Genomic DNA, 16,898 nt, shown 5'->3' with positions numbered 1-16,898 from the left:
AAAATTCAGCAAGAGATTTGGAAAGAGTGCTTTTCCAGAGGAGAGCAATTGTCAGTGGTACTCTAACCAAGCAGTTTATACTTTCTAATGGGTTACTATTCTTCTGACATGTTTGGACATCGCTGTTCAAATTTATTAAACAAGACAAAATGCACCAAAAGTGTATGTCATTAAAGGGAACAAGACAAAAATGAAATGGACATTTCAGCACACTGTTTCTGGGACCACATTCGTTGGGTGTCTTTAATGGACCACAGTGTGAAGACCCCTGACTGAGGATACAGCTTCGAATCACACACAGCTCATTATAGTGACTTTAGTCAGCCAAGTGTAAGACAGCTGTATCCACTTCCCATATGCACCCTTCATCTCATTAAATACGCTATATGTGCTGGCTAATTCCAGTCAATTTAAAAATAAGATTCATTATGCTTTTTAATATTTCTCGTATGCATAAGCCAGCCTGTGGCCTTGATCCATCTCCTGTTAAACTCAGTGACAAAACTTGCACTCAGATCAATGGGGGAAGCTATAGGCATGTGACATCAGTAGCCACTAGTCCAATATTTCTGTACTGGTTCATCCATATCCCACAGCAAGTTAACAAATCCTGCAGACACCCATTTGGTGGCATGCTCTGCTCAGTACTCTGTCTATTTACTCTCTATTCTTTTTGGATACCTAACATGATTCAGTAGAAATTAATGTTTAAATATTCTTGCTTTTCTTTTACCCCCAGTAACAAAAGGCCACAACACTAAGCTCCAGCTCATGGCCATGCTAATTTCTGATGGATACTCCTATGATATGCCAAAATATTGAAAGAAAAAACATTACATAAAAATTAAACAATAAATTGAAAGATTATAGTGCATCTTAATACATATTTTATACAAGAGATTTCATGACTATTAAATATTACATTTATTTGAACTGTTCACTTGATGCATACCCACAGCTCTGCACCCTTCTGTAAATCTCTATTTGGTAGTAGCTGTTATAAGGTGAGACACTTATCATTCACAGTACATAACAGAGGATAGCTACTTAGAATTCACAGTCAATGTATTTTAATTGTTAACAAGAAGAAAATCCAGATCACAGGCTACAGGGTCTGAAATCATATTGCAAACAAAGGGCCAAATTCCATAGTGAGAACTATGCAGGTAGACTTGTGGACCCACACTGGGGCCATTGAAGTCAAAGTCATTCTACATGATACAAGGATGCAGACTGGGGCCTAGGAACAGAAGCAGCAAACATTACCAAATGTAGGGCTGGTTACCATAAGCAGTTTTATTGATTTCCCATAAGCATATATTTTTAATTAAGCATTGGCCTGCTAAACCCAGGGTTGTGAGTTCAATCCTTGAGGGGGGCATTTAGGGATCTGGGGCAAAAATTGGGGACTGGTCCTGCTTTGAGCAGGGGGTTGGACTAGATGACCTCCTGAGGTCCCTTCCAACCCTGATATTCTATGATTAATTAATAGCCAAATCTGGCTCCGCTGAAATTGTGGACGCTGCTGTTTAACAGCACACGGCCACATTGCACAGCAGCTTATGAAAGTTAAAAAAGGGGACTGTGCCATATCTATTGAAACTGTGGGACTATAGGTATACACAACATAACCACCCCTACTGGAATTTGGCTAGGACACCTTTACCCTTGCAACCAGTGACATGGGTTCATTAATAATTCCAGGTGATCAGGATCTGTCTTTTTGCTTCTTCTAAACAACACAACTCTGTGCCACAACATAATTCCCTGCTAATACCATGGTGCAGTTGGATCAATACTGATTCACAGGCAGAAGTGCCATACACTGAATTACCACCACCCTCCCTGCAGAAACTGGCTGTTTCATGACAAATTCTCATCCAAATATGGAACCAGCCTGAGCTGCTCAGCTTATACAATCTGATTACCTCACCACCGCCTGGGGTGTAAATTTGGTTTGAGGCTGTGACACCTCAGTGATTGTTTAACTGGAAGAACAATATCTGCAGATATAATTTCCATTGCTGTTCTAGCACATATTTCTTGGATACTAAGCAGAGAACCATTAAAAACTACACTTGGGAGTCTAGTTGTTCTCACTGTACATCTGTAACTCTCGTTAACAGTAACTGGACTGTGTGAACACCAGTGGGAGAATAAAGTTGCAAATAAGCCATGCTGGGGGGAAAACGAAGCGTTGCTTATTTACTTTTGCTTTTTTTTAAAAGGCTTGTCCCCATTTCCCCTTGAGTCTAATGGGGGAAAAAGAGTTATTTAATGATTGCAGCTTTTTTAGCTCCCATGAGCGGTATAGTTTCAGGGGGAAATGACAAGCATTCATAATAAGTTGTCTCTGAAAGGATGAAGCTTCTTTTTAAAACAAAAAACCAGAGAGTTTGTAATTTCCTTCATTTTTCAAATTGTTTGTCCCATTATTCACTCATCATTCACTCAGTAGTCCACAATTGATCTCCCAGTCCTCTGTGGGTATGAGCAATGGTTTGCTACACGTCAGTGAATGGCTGTTCTAGTCTGGAATCACAAAGGACCCTAACAATGTATGTGGTACATAACATTTTAATTTTACATGCCATTTTATAGTAGTGGCCTCGAATGGAAGTCATTGGGCCTAATCCTGTTCAGCCCTACACCAGTGTAAATCATCAGTAACTACAGTGAAGTCAGTGTAGTACAATGGTGTAAAATTGGTGTCAGAGTAGAATATGGCCTATGAAACTAATTGATGGTTGCCCTATGTCTACTGTGCACAACCTAGAGGCCACAAAGTAGATCTGTGACAGTTCACCTCTACTTTTCCCTTTCAGGACAATGCCCATGGTACAGGGGGCCTCTGTTGGACTCACAGAAGCTCTCTTTGTGGGAGGTGGGTAGGAGTTGGGCAAGGGAGGACAGGAAGAGGTAGGCACCCTTGCATCCCTGACCTTTCCTAGTGGCTACAAGATCAATAGGGGCTATGGCAGCTGCAGCCTAACAGAACTAGTGGGCCACATGACCCTAAAAGCCTTAGGATTGATGGGATTCATGCGCACTCCTCCCCCACCTCTATACCTGCACCAGTCTCAACAATGGTGCAAGGATGGATTCCCTCCTAAATCCTTACCTGACCTAGGAGCACTGTAGCATAAAGCTTGGAAGAAAAATAAAACATACAGTATAAAGACTTGCATAGACTATGCAACCAGACATAAAAAATAGAGTAAATTTTTTGCCAGCCAATCTGGATAGTGACTCAGGACTTAATGGTACATTTCCAGTACTATTTTACATAATACAGAAGTGACTTGTCAAGCTTATTGCTACAATACATCACTAAGGCTAAGCACCTAGTATGATTCAAAAGAGGATTGGATACTGCTATGGATAACGGGAACATTCATGGTTATAGTCGAAGAACAGAAACAGCTGTGTATGTTCGTTTAGAAGGGATAGAAGCCTTCATGGGTCAAGACATAACTCAACTACAGAGTACTTAGGTAAAATCTTCTCATAAGAGCAAGTTATTCCATAAGTTTCCACTATGATATTTTTTGCACCTTCCTTTGAAGGATCTGTTCCTGGCCACTGTCAGAGACAAGATACAGGACTTGATAAACAATCACTGTGATTCAACATGGCAATTCCTATGTTTGGTTTAATTAAAACAGAGGGTTCTTTCCTATCTTTAGCTCTTGTCCCAATGTGTCTCACCTCCTTTAAACAAAAAAAAATTGCAGAGTAACATAAAGCATGCAATATGGTTACAGACATTCTCAGTGGCTGTCTGCTACTGGTTTTTAATATGGAACACTGGAAAGTATCATTCAGAAAGAAATAAAATAAACCTTACTACATCTGAACCAAACAAGCACACTGGACCTCTACAAGTCCCTGTGAATTCACTGAAAGCAACCAGCTTTCTTGACATGGTGTATCAATATAACTTACAAAAATTTCTGTCACAGGAGTCAAATACAGTCTAATATATACTATGTGAATGGTCTGAATAAAAAACTTAGCTTGCTATTATCACTCCATTTCACTGGAAGATAAAATAAAGGTGGAGAGTAAAGATTTAGTCCACACCTTAAATCTTAGAATTCAGGTATGCAAGATACCTCTTGGCAGATGTTCATCAGCCTTTACTCTTTCTGGCTTCACTGGGATCAGAGAATGCTCAGCCCCCAATTATCGTTGGATTTACATTTGTGCACAGGTGCTTACAGATATATGGGGTCTTAGTCCTATTTCCACTGAGGTCAATATGAATTCTCACTGGTTTCCATAGAAGCAGGCTCGGGCTCTAAATCCCCATTAAACGGTATCTGTGTTTAACTGGGTTTCTTCCTTTCTATTATCTCTAGGTATTTTTTCTCCCTCATTTCTTTCTCTAACCTATTGTCTTGTCATATGGTCTGTCTCTTTCCCTTCATTTGTCATCTCTCTAACATGGCTATTTCCCATTTACCTTTCATTGCCTTTTCAATTCCCCAAATAATGTTATTTTCCTTTACAATGTCTCTTGGTTCCCTTAGTAACCTCCCCCAAGTATATTGCCAGGTTCCCTTCTTTAATCGGCACTTTCCTTCACATTGTCTTCTGTGCAGTTAAAACAACTCTGACATCAAATCTGCACAAGGCTGATTGTGTATTTATTTCTTTTTGATCTTGACATTCATAGGTCATAATAGAATCAAGTATCAAAACACATGAGAATTTGGCATCATAAGGCCTTGAAAGAACTACTTAAAAGGAAAAGATTTTCAGGATTTTTTTAAAAATCAGAATGAGGAAAAAACCTGCTTTTAAATGTTGTCTTGTATGCAAACCTGGCATGTCCTGTGATTCCCAATATCTTGTAGTAAGAAGACTGTGCACCAGACAGTTGCACTGAAAACCCTGAGCCTTATTCAGCATGACATTGATAAGTAGCTGGGCATATTACCAAAATAGCCTTTCAGTACATTTTGTTTGCTACTTGAATATTGAATTCTTTTGGTGATTGTCTTTCGGGTTCTATGGTTTAACTTTTTTAGGTTATTGCAAAAAACTATTCATTAGCTGGCTGGATGTAATTTCTTGACACATCACTCCTTTTCATTTTTTTTATTTTGGCTATGTCTTTACTGCCTCACTCATTTCTTTCATCCTCCTGGTTTTCATTTACAACAATAAAACCAATTGTAGACCATGCTAGTAGGGAGGGGATTTTTATTTTTGCTTTATTTTCATTTTAGTTATTTTAACCAATGTTCCGATTGCATTTCACAATGACTCTACGCACTGTCTCAGTAATGGAGTCATTCTTTGTTTCACTTTTAGTGTCTCTAATGAGGCTTCCCTTGGCACAGTTGATATGAATGATTTTCATTCCTTGCGGTCTATTAAATTACGCAGTCTCCTTGCTCTTTACCATCTGTGTCCAAAGATATTTTTTTGGACTAATCACCAGCAGTTATTCACATTTTGATTTATGCATGTACACAGCTGGGAAGGGCAAATATCAGACATTACAGAGCTTGGTTTGGCTGCAGATATGAAATACCTGAACCTCCGAGTGTCTGACATATTAAACTGGTAATTTTATGCGAACTGGCTTCTTCACAAGATTTTTGGCACTTCTGTTTCTAGTCATGGGTGGAAAGACAATGACAAGGCCCTTTCTTGTAGTATTTCAACATTTCCTTATTTAAATTGTAAGCTCTTTGGGTCAGGGACCATTTTTGTGTTCCGTGCTAGGACAGCACCTAGCCCAATGGGGTTCTGGTCCAATACTGGGGCTCCTAGGTGCTACCTCACTACAAATTATTATTTGTTATTATTTAGAATCATAGAAGATTAGGGTTGGAAGGGACCTCAGGAGGTCATCTAGTCCAACCCCCTGCTCAAAGTAGGACCAACTCCAACTAAATCCTTAGAGGTTTTGTCAAGCTGGACCTTCAGAACCTCTAAGGATGAAGATTCCACCAGCTCCCTAGGTAACCCATTCCATTCCAGGCTTCACCACCCTCCTAGTGAAATAGTTTTTCCTAATATCCAACCTAGACCTCCCCCACTGCAACTTGAAACCATTGCTCCTTGTTTTGTCATCTGTCACTACTGAGAACAGCTGAGCTCCATCCTCTTTGGAACCTCCTTCAGGTAGTTTTTTGTTATTATTTAATAAATCTTTTTGATTCTGTGCTGGAAACCAGATGTTAAAGGAAATTTATCCACAGAATCTTAAAATAAGGTTTAGTTCAAGCCTGAATCATTAAATGGGAGGAGCACACAAGGGTGGGGATTTTGAAATTTTCCATACCAGTTCACCTATGTCTAATGCACACTCCATGCAAGTTATTTTGCTGCCATCTGAAGCAGCCAGTATATGTGACAGAGTTCATGGTCAGTATTTTCTCATTATTTATGCTTGCAATATTTAAATATTATTATCACTTAGATCCTGCTCTCACCAGAGCCTCTTAAAGGTACAGTTACCCACAGACTGCTGCTCATTTGGGTGAACTACCGTATGTTAGGTTTCAGAGTGCTAGTGTATTTTTAGTTAAAATGTGTCACTTTATAATACAGAGAGGAAGGTCAAAAGCACCCTTCTGCCCCTGTGAGTACTAGAGCTGTGTCATTTATATCAGCACAAAAATATTTCATCTTTTTACCAGTGATACTTGCAGAACCCACATCACATGACAGCAGTTTTCACAAGCAGACGTGTCTTGTTCTATTTTACAAAAATATCCTACTACTATTAGAAAGGAAGGAAAGAAGACTAGCTACAAACAGTATCATCCCCACAGGAAAAAATCCTAGAATAGGGTTCCATTCCATATTCATTTCAACCTGTGCCCTATTTGCACTTCCTTTGTGTTAGTTTCTGATTAAACTCAGAAATATAACGTGAAGCAGAAAACTCAATGACTGTGAAATCCCAATTATGACAAAAGGAGAAATTATGACAGTTCTACAAATGATTTTATTTATTTGTTTATTTTTCAAGATTACCACAGTGGACAAAAGGCAACTAGGAGAAGCACCATCTACCGTGTATATGGCCTTCAGCACTGTAGTCTTTGAGCACCTACTGGTGCAGTGTGCCTGTCTGAAGAATTGGTTGAACAGGAATTGGACACTGTGGAGGGGAATTTGTTTTGAATCTTTTTAAGGGTCAACAGCAAATATGCTTGGGGTAGTTTTAAACATACTTAGCCCCTGATCCAGCAAAGCATTTAAGCACTTGCTTAGATGTAAGCATATGATTGACTTCAATGCTTAAAGGTAAGCACATACTTAAGTACCCTGCAAGATTGGGGTCCTAAACAGTGCTCTTCATGTCAGAAAAATGATTAGATAGAAATTGAAATGTTAACCTAATGTGGGTTTCATATTGAATATACCAATATAATTTTATTCAGGACCTTTTTATTTGTTGACCAGTTGTCTTTTTTTTATGATTAATATAAAACTACCTAGCTCAAGGACACGCACACTCCTAACTATATTGTAGTTCAAAGAAAAAAAGAAGCAATAATTTCACAGGCTGCAGGATTATAGTATTTAGTTATAAAATACAGGAATAAGGAAAGACATTGCAAAGAGTACATGAGATATTATTTGCTCACCTCATTTTACTGCTAATATAAGTTATACATCTAAATCTCTGGAAACAACACTAATTTTTTTCCTGATAATGCAGATTGCAGTTTGGATACACAGAAGCTTAAAAATGTAGGTAAGTCAATTTCCTTTTACCTCTTTACCTAGTACAATCTTCTATAAAATAAAAGTGTCCCATTTTTGAAGGAAAAAAAAAAACTTAGCTAGCATCAAGCAATTTTATAGAGTAGAATTCAGACCTTCCCCTCAACTAAATATATGTCATACCTCTCCGGAATTTTAACAGGTAATGACTGAACTTTTCTGTTAAATATCTGAATCATATAGAATGAATTAATCAAAAATATCTTCAACCCCTGCATCTGTCGGACATTTTCAACTACTACCATTTAAAACTTTCTGCCGTGGCATCCAGCATTTTAAAGTAGTTTTTTATTCCACAGCAAAGAGGTAAACCTTATCGGAATTCCTTTGTTAAAGGTTCACATTCCTCATGTTGACACAATACATTTCTGTACTCAAATGCAACTGGAAAGAAAATGGTGTCTAGGGAAGGCAAGGCAACCCAGACAGCTCATCAGCCGCTCATCATGTGACAGAGCCAATGTCTAAGGTCAGTGCCAAAAAGGGACTGAGACATATAGCTTCTGGAAAATATCCTCAGCAGCTTGCCACCTGTGTCCTGTCATTGCTCTCCAAAGAGAAAGGAAGGGAGAATACAGCAAGGCCTTGTGAACAATACTCCACCCCATACTTTTCTCATTATTTATGCTTGCAATATTTAAATATTATGCAGTGAAAAAGCACCTTTTTCGATGGCTGGGGGCAGAGGAGGTTATTACTTCAGAAACATTTAATACTGTGTGTTCTCACATTTAACCCCTCCACTGCTGCTGGCTGCCCAGACACCACACCTCCTGTCTGACAGTGGTGTTTGTCTGTGTTGTCTGAAGTGATGTTTTGCATGCATTTGCCCAGTGGAATGGGCAAGAAAGTGAGCCCAGATCCTTCCAGTTGCTGTAAATGGGTGTTACAGCATTGGAGTGAATGCTGCTAACCTGAATTACCCACTCAGTATCTGGCCCTGATTTTTATTTCTGGCTCTTCCATTTACTTGCTGTGTGACCCTGGGAGACTCACTTAACACCTGTTTTCCTCAGTTTCCCTGTGAAATGGAAATGAAAAAAAATCCTATTTATTAGAGCTCTTTGAGACTTTTAGATGACATTTGTAATGTAGAACTATGTACTTATTCCTTGTTATTATTAACCCTTGTGTTGAACTCATTCATCCCTGGGAGCTGAAACCCTCTGTTTATCTAGAACATGAGAACAGCACAAGCAGCAGCAAACCAGGTTTCTCACAATGCTCCACCAATCCACCCCAACCCCTTACCTAGAATTGGAGTGAATGAGTGGCTTCATTTCTATGCCAGCACTGGCCTCTCTGCCAGCACTATGTCAAGTGTGATCTGCCCACCCGCACCCAGATTCTGAACCCGGATCCATATTTTCTGCTTGCCTACAATGAGCCAAACCCAAAGCCCTGGGCCCTAACAGCACACGAACTCTGCAGTATTTAGAATCCCGTTCTAGATCTGATTTTTGCAGTTTGGAACATTGTGTGCTTCACTTGCCCCTCTTGCCTTCTGTATCGAGTTCAGGATTCCTGTCCTTGATTCAAAGCTCTGCACTGTCCTGAACCTCCCCACATTTCTGCTTGCATTTCTTCCCATTTCCCCCTAACCTCATCACTGGCATCCTCTTTCATGTCATTTTCTCTTTCTTGTCTCGATGACTCACTCCATTCTGCCTTCCCATGCCTAGAATTATCGCACTACTCCTGCACTAGCTACACACCCCATATTCTTTCAAATGCATCTTCCAATCTCACTCCTTCCATGAAGCTAAGAAGCACTAACCATATCTGTTAAAAATACTCTTGCTCACTCATTATATACAAAAAGCAAACCCCCAAACCTCACGCAGGTAGAGCCTTCCTCCCAGTGGAGTGGGTGCTGTTCCTCTATTAAGTTTGTAGGCTGCTTGGGACAGGAATTGTGACTTCTGTGTCCTGTTCAATGCAGAGCACACCCAAGGCATGGCTACACTGGAAACTTCAAAGTGGGAAGTTGTGGGAACACCCTCGCAGCAGCACTTCGAAGTGTGTGTGTGGTCGCATGCCAGCTCTCGGAGTCTGTCCACGCTAGCGCTTTAAAGCGCTCAGACTTGCTGCGCTCGGGGGGGTGATTTCCCCCCCCCCTTGAGCCAGCAAGTTAGAGTGCTATAAAATGTAAGTGTAGACAAGCCCTCAAATAATAAAATAATAATCTCTAGCTTCCATCCAATGATGGATTGTGTCTTTTGAGTGATCACTTAGATCCTGCTCTCACCAGAGCCTCTTAAAAGTACAGTTCCCCACAGACTGCTACTCATTTTGGTGAACTACCCTGTATTAGGTTTCAGAGCACTAGTGTTAGACTGCTCGCAATATAGCTTCTAAGCTGGGATGCTGAGTTACATCAGTGAAGTCTTTCAACCTTTACCAGTGACATAAACAAACACTACTAAGGTGTTCTGTATCCCTTCACTGAATGAACTGAGATCAAGAGCTATTGTATAGTAAACAAGAACTAATGAACTTTGTAGCAGAGGCTGCCTTGTGTTTCCAGACAAACTAATTATCTCATCACAGTCCCCAGTTGTGGATCCACTATGGATACTGTTTTCATATTTACAGGTGCCTGACTGACAGCCCATAAAATGAAGTCCTGTCTTTTATTCACAGAACAGGTAGAAAATGGAGAGTATGAAAGTACTGTATATGAAATAAAGAACAGTATAGAGAAGGTAGAGAAAGAACTGCTGTTCACCCTTTCTCATAATACAGGAACCCAGGGCCTTCCAATGATGTTGAAAGGTGGCTATTCTGAATGGTTAAAAGAAAACACTTTTTCACACAGTTCTTAATCAGCCTGTGAAATGTATGGCCACAAGATATCATTCAGGCCAGGAGGCTGGTGGCAGACCTACTCAAAAAATGTCAAATTCTGAAATGTTTAAAAGAAAAATAAATAAATGAATGCACAACAATTCCTAGTTCTTATATAGCACTGTTCATCAGTAGCTCTCAAAGTGAGGTCTGTATCATGATCCCCATTTTACAGAAGGAGAAACTGAGGCACAGAGAGGGCCATGTGATTTGCCCAATGTCACCTTACAGAGCCAGAGGCAGCGCTGGGAATAGAATGCAGGACTCCTGAGTCTTAGTCCTGCATTCTATCCACTAGGCCACATTATGCACCCTCCTCTGTCGTTCCCTCCCACCCCCGCGTAGGAAGACTTTTTTGTGATTTTTTTTTTTTACTGGTTCTATTTAGCAGGATTTTTAGTAACACTGGCACTGATATGGAAGAAAAATATCCATTGAATGGACAGTAAATATTAAAATAAACAAAACAAACAAATAAGAGTTTGGAAGGGATGTAAAACCTCATGCTTCAGAGCATAAACCAACCTCTAATTATTGAGGATTAAGAAGAAATTTCCCTGGAGGGTAGGGTTGTTGGTTTTTTTGCTTTTTCCTGGAAAGCATCTGGTCCCATCCACTGCTGGAGGCAGGATACTGGATTAGATGGACTACTGATCTGATGCTGCATGGCAAGCTCTGTGGTCCTATATAGTAGTACAATCCTCCTGCATACTACTTCCTGCCATAAAGGAACTGCCTCTAAATTGACTGTCATAAAGAAGTCAGTGAATATCAATCTTATCATCATGTGGACATGGATCCATGGGAATTAGATTGCACCACCAAATATATTACACATAGGCCATCAAACAGAATCAGCTATTTCACTGAGGATCTTAGAAAATATCAGCTGAGATGGAGAAGATGATACTGTATATAATAGAAATTTTTCTGTCAATGGAAAATACTTTTCAGACCAAAATGAAATTTTTTCACAAAAGTATGTTTTGTTTTGTGATTAAAGAGTTCTTTAAAAAAATGGCTCTTGTGAAAGGACGACTGTGGCAGATACTGACAAATTGAGGCTGACTTTAGCTGAACTTATATAACCAGTTTGCACTTTTCCTGAGAACCAATGAATAGACTATAACCCTATTAATAACAGGTATGTGGTGCTGCATGGTAAATGCAATGTATCTTGGTGGGCATGACAGACATATTTTGGACATAGTCAAAGGTAAGAGCAGAAAAGGCAGACCATTTATCTCCTAACTGTTTCAGATTCTCAGTCATTAACACAGATGGTGTTAGCATAATGAGGCATGACTCAGAACTTGAAAATACTCTCTAGCAGTGGCCAGATGGGCAGAAGAGCAACAGAGCTAGTTTGTATACATTTCCCTTGAAGGTGCATCTGAAATCCCTTGCCCTTGCGCTAATGTGTATTTGGGTCAGTGTGTGCCATCTCCTCCAGACAAGTAATTTCTTGCTCTGGATTCATCCAAAGCAAAGTAGCCAAAGGGAATAGTGCACTGAGCATTATGAGTCCTAGTTCTGTGTCTGAGAGTCCATGACATAAGAACCATGTAAGTGCTGCAGAAGATCCATGGCCTGAACTGTGGTGATTGATTTTTCCCTTACTCTAAAATCCTTGCATATTAACCAGTTCAGAAATACCAGAGAGAGTCAATTTCCTACTTATGTATTGTAACAAAATTGTAAGTCTATATTTTTAAATACTCCAGCTTTTTTTATACGCTGACATGGTCTGAGAGGTGCTGTGAACTGTTTGCGTGAGTGACTGGCTCTTCATCACATGCCTGAGTGCACTGATTAGACCTGCACAGAAGAAGGAGCCTAAAAAAAGCATTAAAATGGTGTTGCTGAGTGAGCCAGCAGACAATTCAAATTACTACAGACACAGGATCCAGCAGACTTGATCTGCAAAAAGAACTAACATTCCAAACATTGCAACCATGCATCTGTCTCAATGGAATTTTTAAGGGGGAGGTGAGCCATGGCCTAAGTTGGACTAGTGGTAAGAGAGAGATGAGAGACTGAATGAATGAATTTAAATTCTGTAGCTGCAATTTTCAACACAGTTGGTGCAGAGCAGCAATTATAATAATATATAAGCACAAATGTGCCTGCAATGTTCAAATCAAGCAATTAGGCTTCTAAATGAGTTCAGGTATGGATGGAGGCAGTTAATGGTGCTTGCAGTTTTAAGCCCACATTAAACAGTTGTCACAATTTTTCACCAGCTGTATTGGAGGCCATGTTGTGATCAAACAAACAAACAGGGCTCATAACCAAACCTCCGTAGTTTGTATGTGGGGTTTTTTATCCCTTCAGTCTTTAGTTAAATTGACCATCTACATTCAAAAGCCGAGCACATTTCACCGTTTTGTGAAAAAGCAAGCATGTCCCCTAAGCGGTTCTCCAGATTTGTTTTAGTTATTGAGATTAATAACAGACCATCTCTAGTCCTGATGGGCACCATGACAATAAGGTTTTTGTGGGGAAAATATTCAAGTAACCTGGAATTAGCTTTACATTTTACCAATTAATAATTTTATTAATGTTCTATATGTTCAATTTTAATAACGTTCTATAGCTCATGCAAATAATAATGGTTGTTTTATCTTTATTAGGAAATACCATGACCAGAGTCATGGAGAGAGAGAAAGAGAGGCTGCATAGTGCTAACTAATTAGACCACTGTTGTCTGATTAAATGCATTCCCAGTTGTAGCAGTGTATCAGGGTAGTTGGTTCATTGGAAAATGAGTTTCCAAAGCTTTAGTCACACATTCATATTCCACCACTTCCACAGAAGCAAATCTTCCTTCTGAACACCTTGATAGTTGGTGACAGAGTTAAACACTCTCTGAAATACAAATTAAATGCAGAAAACATGACAGGTTTTTTTCTCACCCACAGACCCAGAATTATCTCCCAACTACAGATTCTTTAATATTCTTATTGAATAAGAATTGGCAACATGGAATTGGTACACTGAGTTTACACATTCCTCCATACTCCATGGGTCAGATTCCTAACTGGTGTAAATCAGCATAGCTCAACTAAAGTCAATGGGTGCTAAACGAATTTTCTAGCTGAGAATGTCCCCATTTTTCAGTTTCAGACAGTCTTGCTCTTACTCACTCTCCTCCTTCCCACCATCAGAAAAAACAACACTAAAAATAGGAAGCGTTTCACTCCTGTATGTATTTTAACCTGTTCTAAATTTGTCATTTGTTGTCGTATTCAAGTTAAAAATTCACAGAAATTTGATTGCCTGAGGTAGCAAATGATCAGTTATGCTGCTAAACAATACATACTCACTGTGTCCTATTTGTCACGTATTCATTGGTAAAGGAACAGTGCACACAGAAATCAACATCATGCATAAAATAACATACAATGATTATCTTTTCACTGTAATACTCTCTTGCATACCAAAGTGATGCTGACTGATTAAAAATTGACTCCGTTGGTGCTGCTGTCACTTTCAAAAAAGCACTCTGCCAATTCTGATTATTGATCCTACATCATGTGCCAGGTTAGCTTTCAAGGCTGTTCGAGGTGTCTCTTTTTGTTTTCTGCTTCACTTGGCTGGCAGGCACCCATGGAAGTAACTATGTGTCTGATAGTATTAAGATCTAAAACTGCACTGCTTACTCTGGTGCTTGGGATTGCAAATCGTATCAGTGGTGCACAGGACTGGAAGCTTAATCTCTCAAAATTTAATTTTACAAGCAAATGCGGCATCTCAGTTTATTCAGTCTTCACTTTCAGACAGTGCTTTAGGAGTTATAATAGTTCTTAAACTCTCCAGCTTGTGGAAACTTCTCCAGAGAGAATTCCTGGGGAATCCACAGGATGGTATCCATTCAATCCCTCACTGCCAACATTCTCAGTTCCATTACTTCGCTGTGCCAATTACTTAATATTTGGTGATGTAAAAATAGGATTATGAGATACAATTAAATGAAACTTGGATACTGTAAGGCATGTAGTTCATTGGTTACTAGCCTCCCTTATTATTTGTATTATCTGAGTTGTGTTTCCTCTTCCTGAGTAGAAGACTTCATGTTCACTTGGTCTTATTCTCCTTTGAGTTAAACTGGTATAAACCAAGAGTAACTTCTCTAAGGCAGTGGTACTACCTCAGTGTAAGTAAGATCAGGCACATTTTTTGACCCAGAGGCTCAGTTCGTGTAAAGTAGCGTCGCTCCATTGACTTCAATGAAGATACACCAGCAGACCTTGAATATTTCAGGCAACGATACGGGAAAAGTCCAATGTTATGAAGAGTCTTGGTAAATTAGACTGGTAAATTCTTGGTAAATTCTTGGTAAATTAGACTTGGTAAATTCTTCAGAGCAGGGGCTGTCTCTTACACTGTGAGATTGATTCACCACTGTATTGTTCTAGTTTTATGCAACTGTAACTGACATACACAGAAATCACAAAACTAGACTCACATAGTGGTGGTGAATCAGGCACTACGTCTGTACAGCACCTATCAATTGGGCCTCTGATCCTGATCAGGACTTCCAAGAGCTGCAGTAATACAAATTAATACATTATTAATTATTATTATTATTATATTTTTCCTTTGGGGCATGAGGTTCTGAAAGCTAGGCAAACACTTCTAGTACACTGTAGAGCTGAATGGGAGTAATCTTCTAATAGTTTTATTCTCTGCTGTTCTTTCGTAGAAAAAGTCTTCAAAGCAGGAGTATATATTTGGCTTTTCAGATCCCCAGGCCTGATGGCAGGTGGCCTAGGATGTAAGTTTGGTCTGCTATCATAATGGGTTTAATCTGGTTGCAATACTTTCCTCCTGGTGTTTACCACGTGCTGCAACAAATGAATGAGTCCTGCATGAATAAGATTTGCTCAAAGCTCAGTACCTAATGCTCAATCAGGCCTCTAAAATGCGATGATGGAACTGCCTTATATGAGTATTGATTTTACGAATGGCAGTTTTACACTTACAGATCATATCCAGACAGTCCTCTTCAAGTACCTAGGAAAGAGCTTCATTGGGTACAGTTAAGAATGGTACACAGCCAGGCAATAGTATAACCCATTTACCAGATGGAAGGGGATGTTTTTAGCATTTCAAGAACTATGGTCCAGTGTCCAGTACACAAAAATATATTCTATAGATTGTATTGTATAACTATATAGAAAATTTGAATTGCAAAGTGAAGGACTTTCTTTCACATACTAGACACAGATGGCCTGCCGTGATCTGAAAACAATCTATTTTAGGTGATTGATGGCCTGTAAATTCTTTAGTTAGATATTTAATTAATGTAAAACCAATTTTTATTTAGGCATGTTGGGCCAGATTTTTAAAGGTACTGAGGCACCTGAAAGATGCGTATAAGTGCCTAGTGTGATTTTCAAAAGCATCTCAGTGTCCAATTCCCATTTTAATGCATCCATAGGCATCGAAATACCTTTTAATATCTGGCCCTTTGTTCCTACATCTTAATCTGAGAAATTTTAGCTCTCCTTTATTTCCCATTGCAGTGGTTCTGTGCTGCTTCAGTACAGATGAGAACAGAAAGGTTTTCATATATTCAGCTTTCCCAGGCCTGATTATACAGTCTGACATACCAATTATGGTGACCGGTGTCAGCAATGGTTCAGTGGAGTTTGGGAGGATCTCTTCATTAAGATTGTCTGATCATTTATCATATTTATTGTTTTTTTCTTCATGCTGTTGTCCCAGAAGTACCAGTATGTGTCTGCTGAGCGCTGCTTTGAAATGAGAGGATCTTTCTCAGCTGCAATACAATAGAAAATATCTTCCTTTCAGAAGGAAGGCAAGAACCTCAGCTGATGCAGAAAAACAATGGCTATGCTGATTTATATCAGCTGAGAATCTGGCCCCTAGAGCTTTGTTCAAAGCACTAAAGAGAAGACGAGAAGGAGCGGAAAAGGAACATATCAATTATTGTTCCACATTTAGTCAGAGACTCAAAATGATGTTCATTCTATTGTGGAGATTCTTAGTCAGAATGATTTAGTGTTACAACTACTAGGTGTAACCATCAAGATAAAAATATATTTTAGGATCAGGAAATGAAGAACATTTCTTTGATGGCTTATTTGGCTGAAATTGTAACAAAAAAGTAGAATGTTTGGAAAGAAGCCAGGCAACCATTGACTTTACATGGAGTGAAGTAGGATTTAAAATGTTAAGACTTTATTTTTTTGAATGCCGGAAACTGAAGAAATTAGAATATTTTTTTTTCTCAGAGTGAATTTGGTGCTAGTAAAAGCCATTGGATCAAAAGC

At 39.2% G+C, this 16,898-nt stretch overlaps 1 long non-coding RNA gene across 1 annotated transcript in view; it reads left to right on the top strand.

Moving 5' to 3' along the window:
- Window positions 1–8,059: 8,059 nt before the first annotated feature.
- Window positions 8,060–16,898, top strand: part of LOC140895287 (uncharacterized) — a 44,499-nt gene continuing 35,660 nt past the window's right edge. Inside the window, exon 1 of the long non-coding RNA XR_012154160.1 lies at window positions 8,060–8,221. This is a non-coding gene — a long non-coding RNA (uncharacterized LOC140895287). The remainder of the gene's footprint in view (window positions 8,222–16,898) is intronic.

This window comes from Lepidochelys kempii, chromosome 11 (genome assembly GCF_965140285.1).
Source record: "Lepidochelys kempii isolate rLepKem1 chromosome 11, rLepKem1.hap1, whole genome shotgun sequence".
NCBI classification, from domain to species: Eukaryota; Metazoa; Chordata; order Testudines; family Cheloniidae; genus Lepidochelys; species Lepidochelys kempii.
This window is presented reverse-complemented; position numbering and strand designations above follow the sequence as displayed.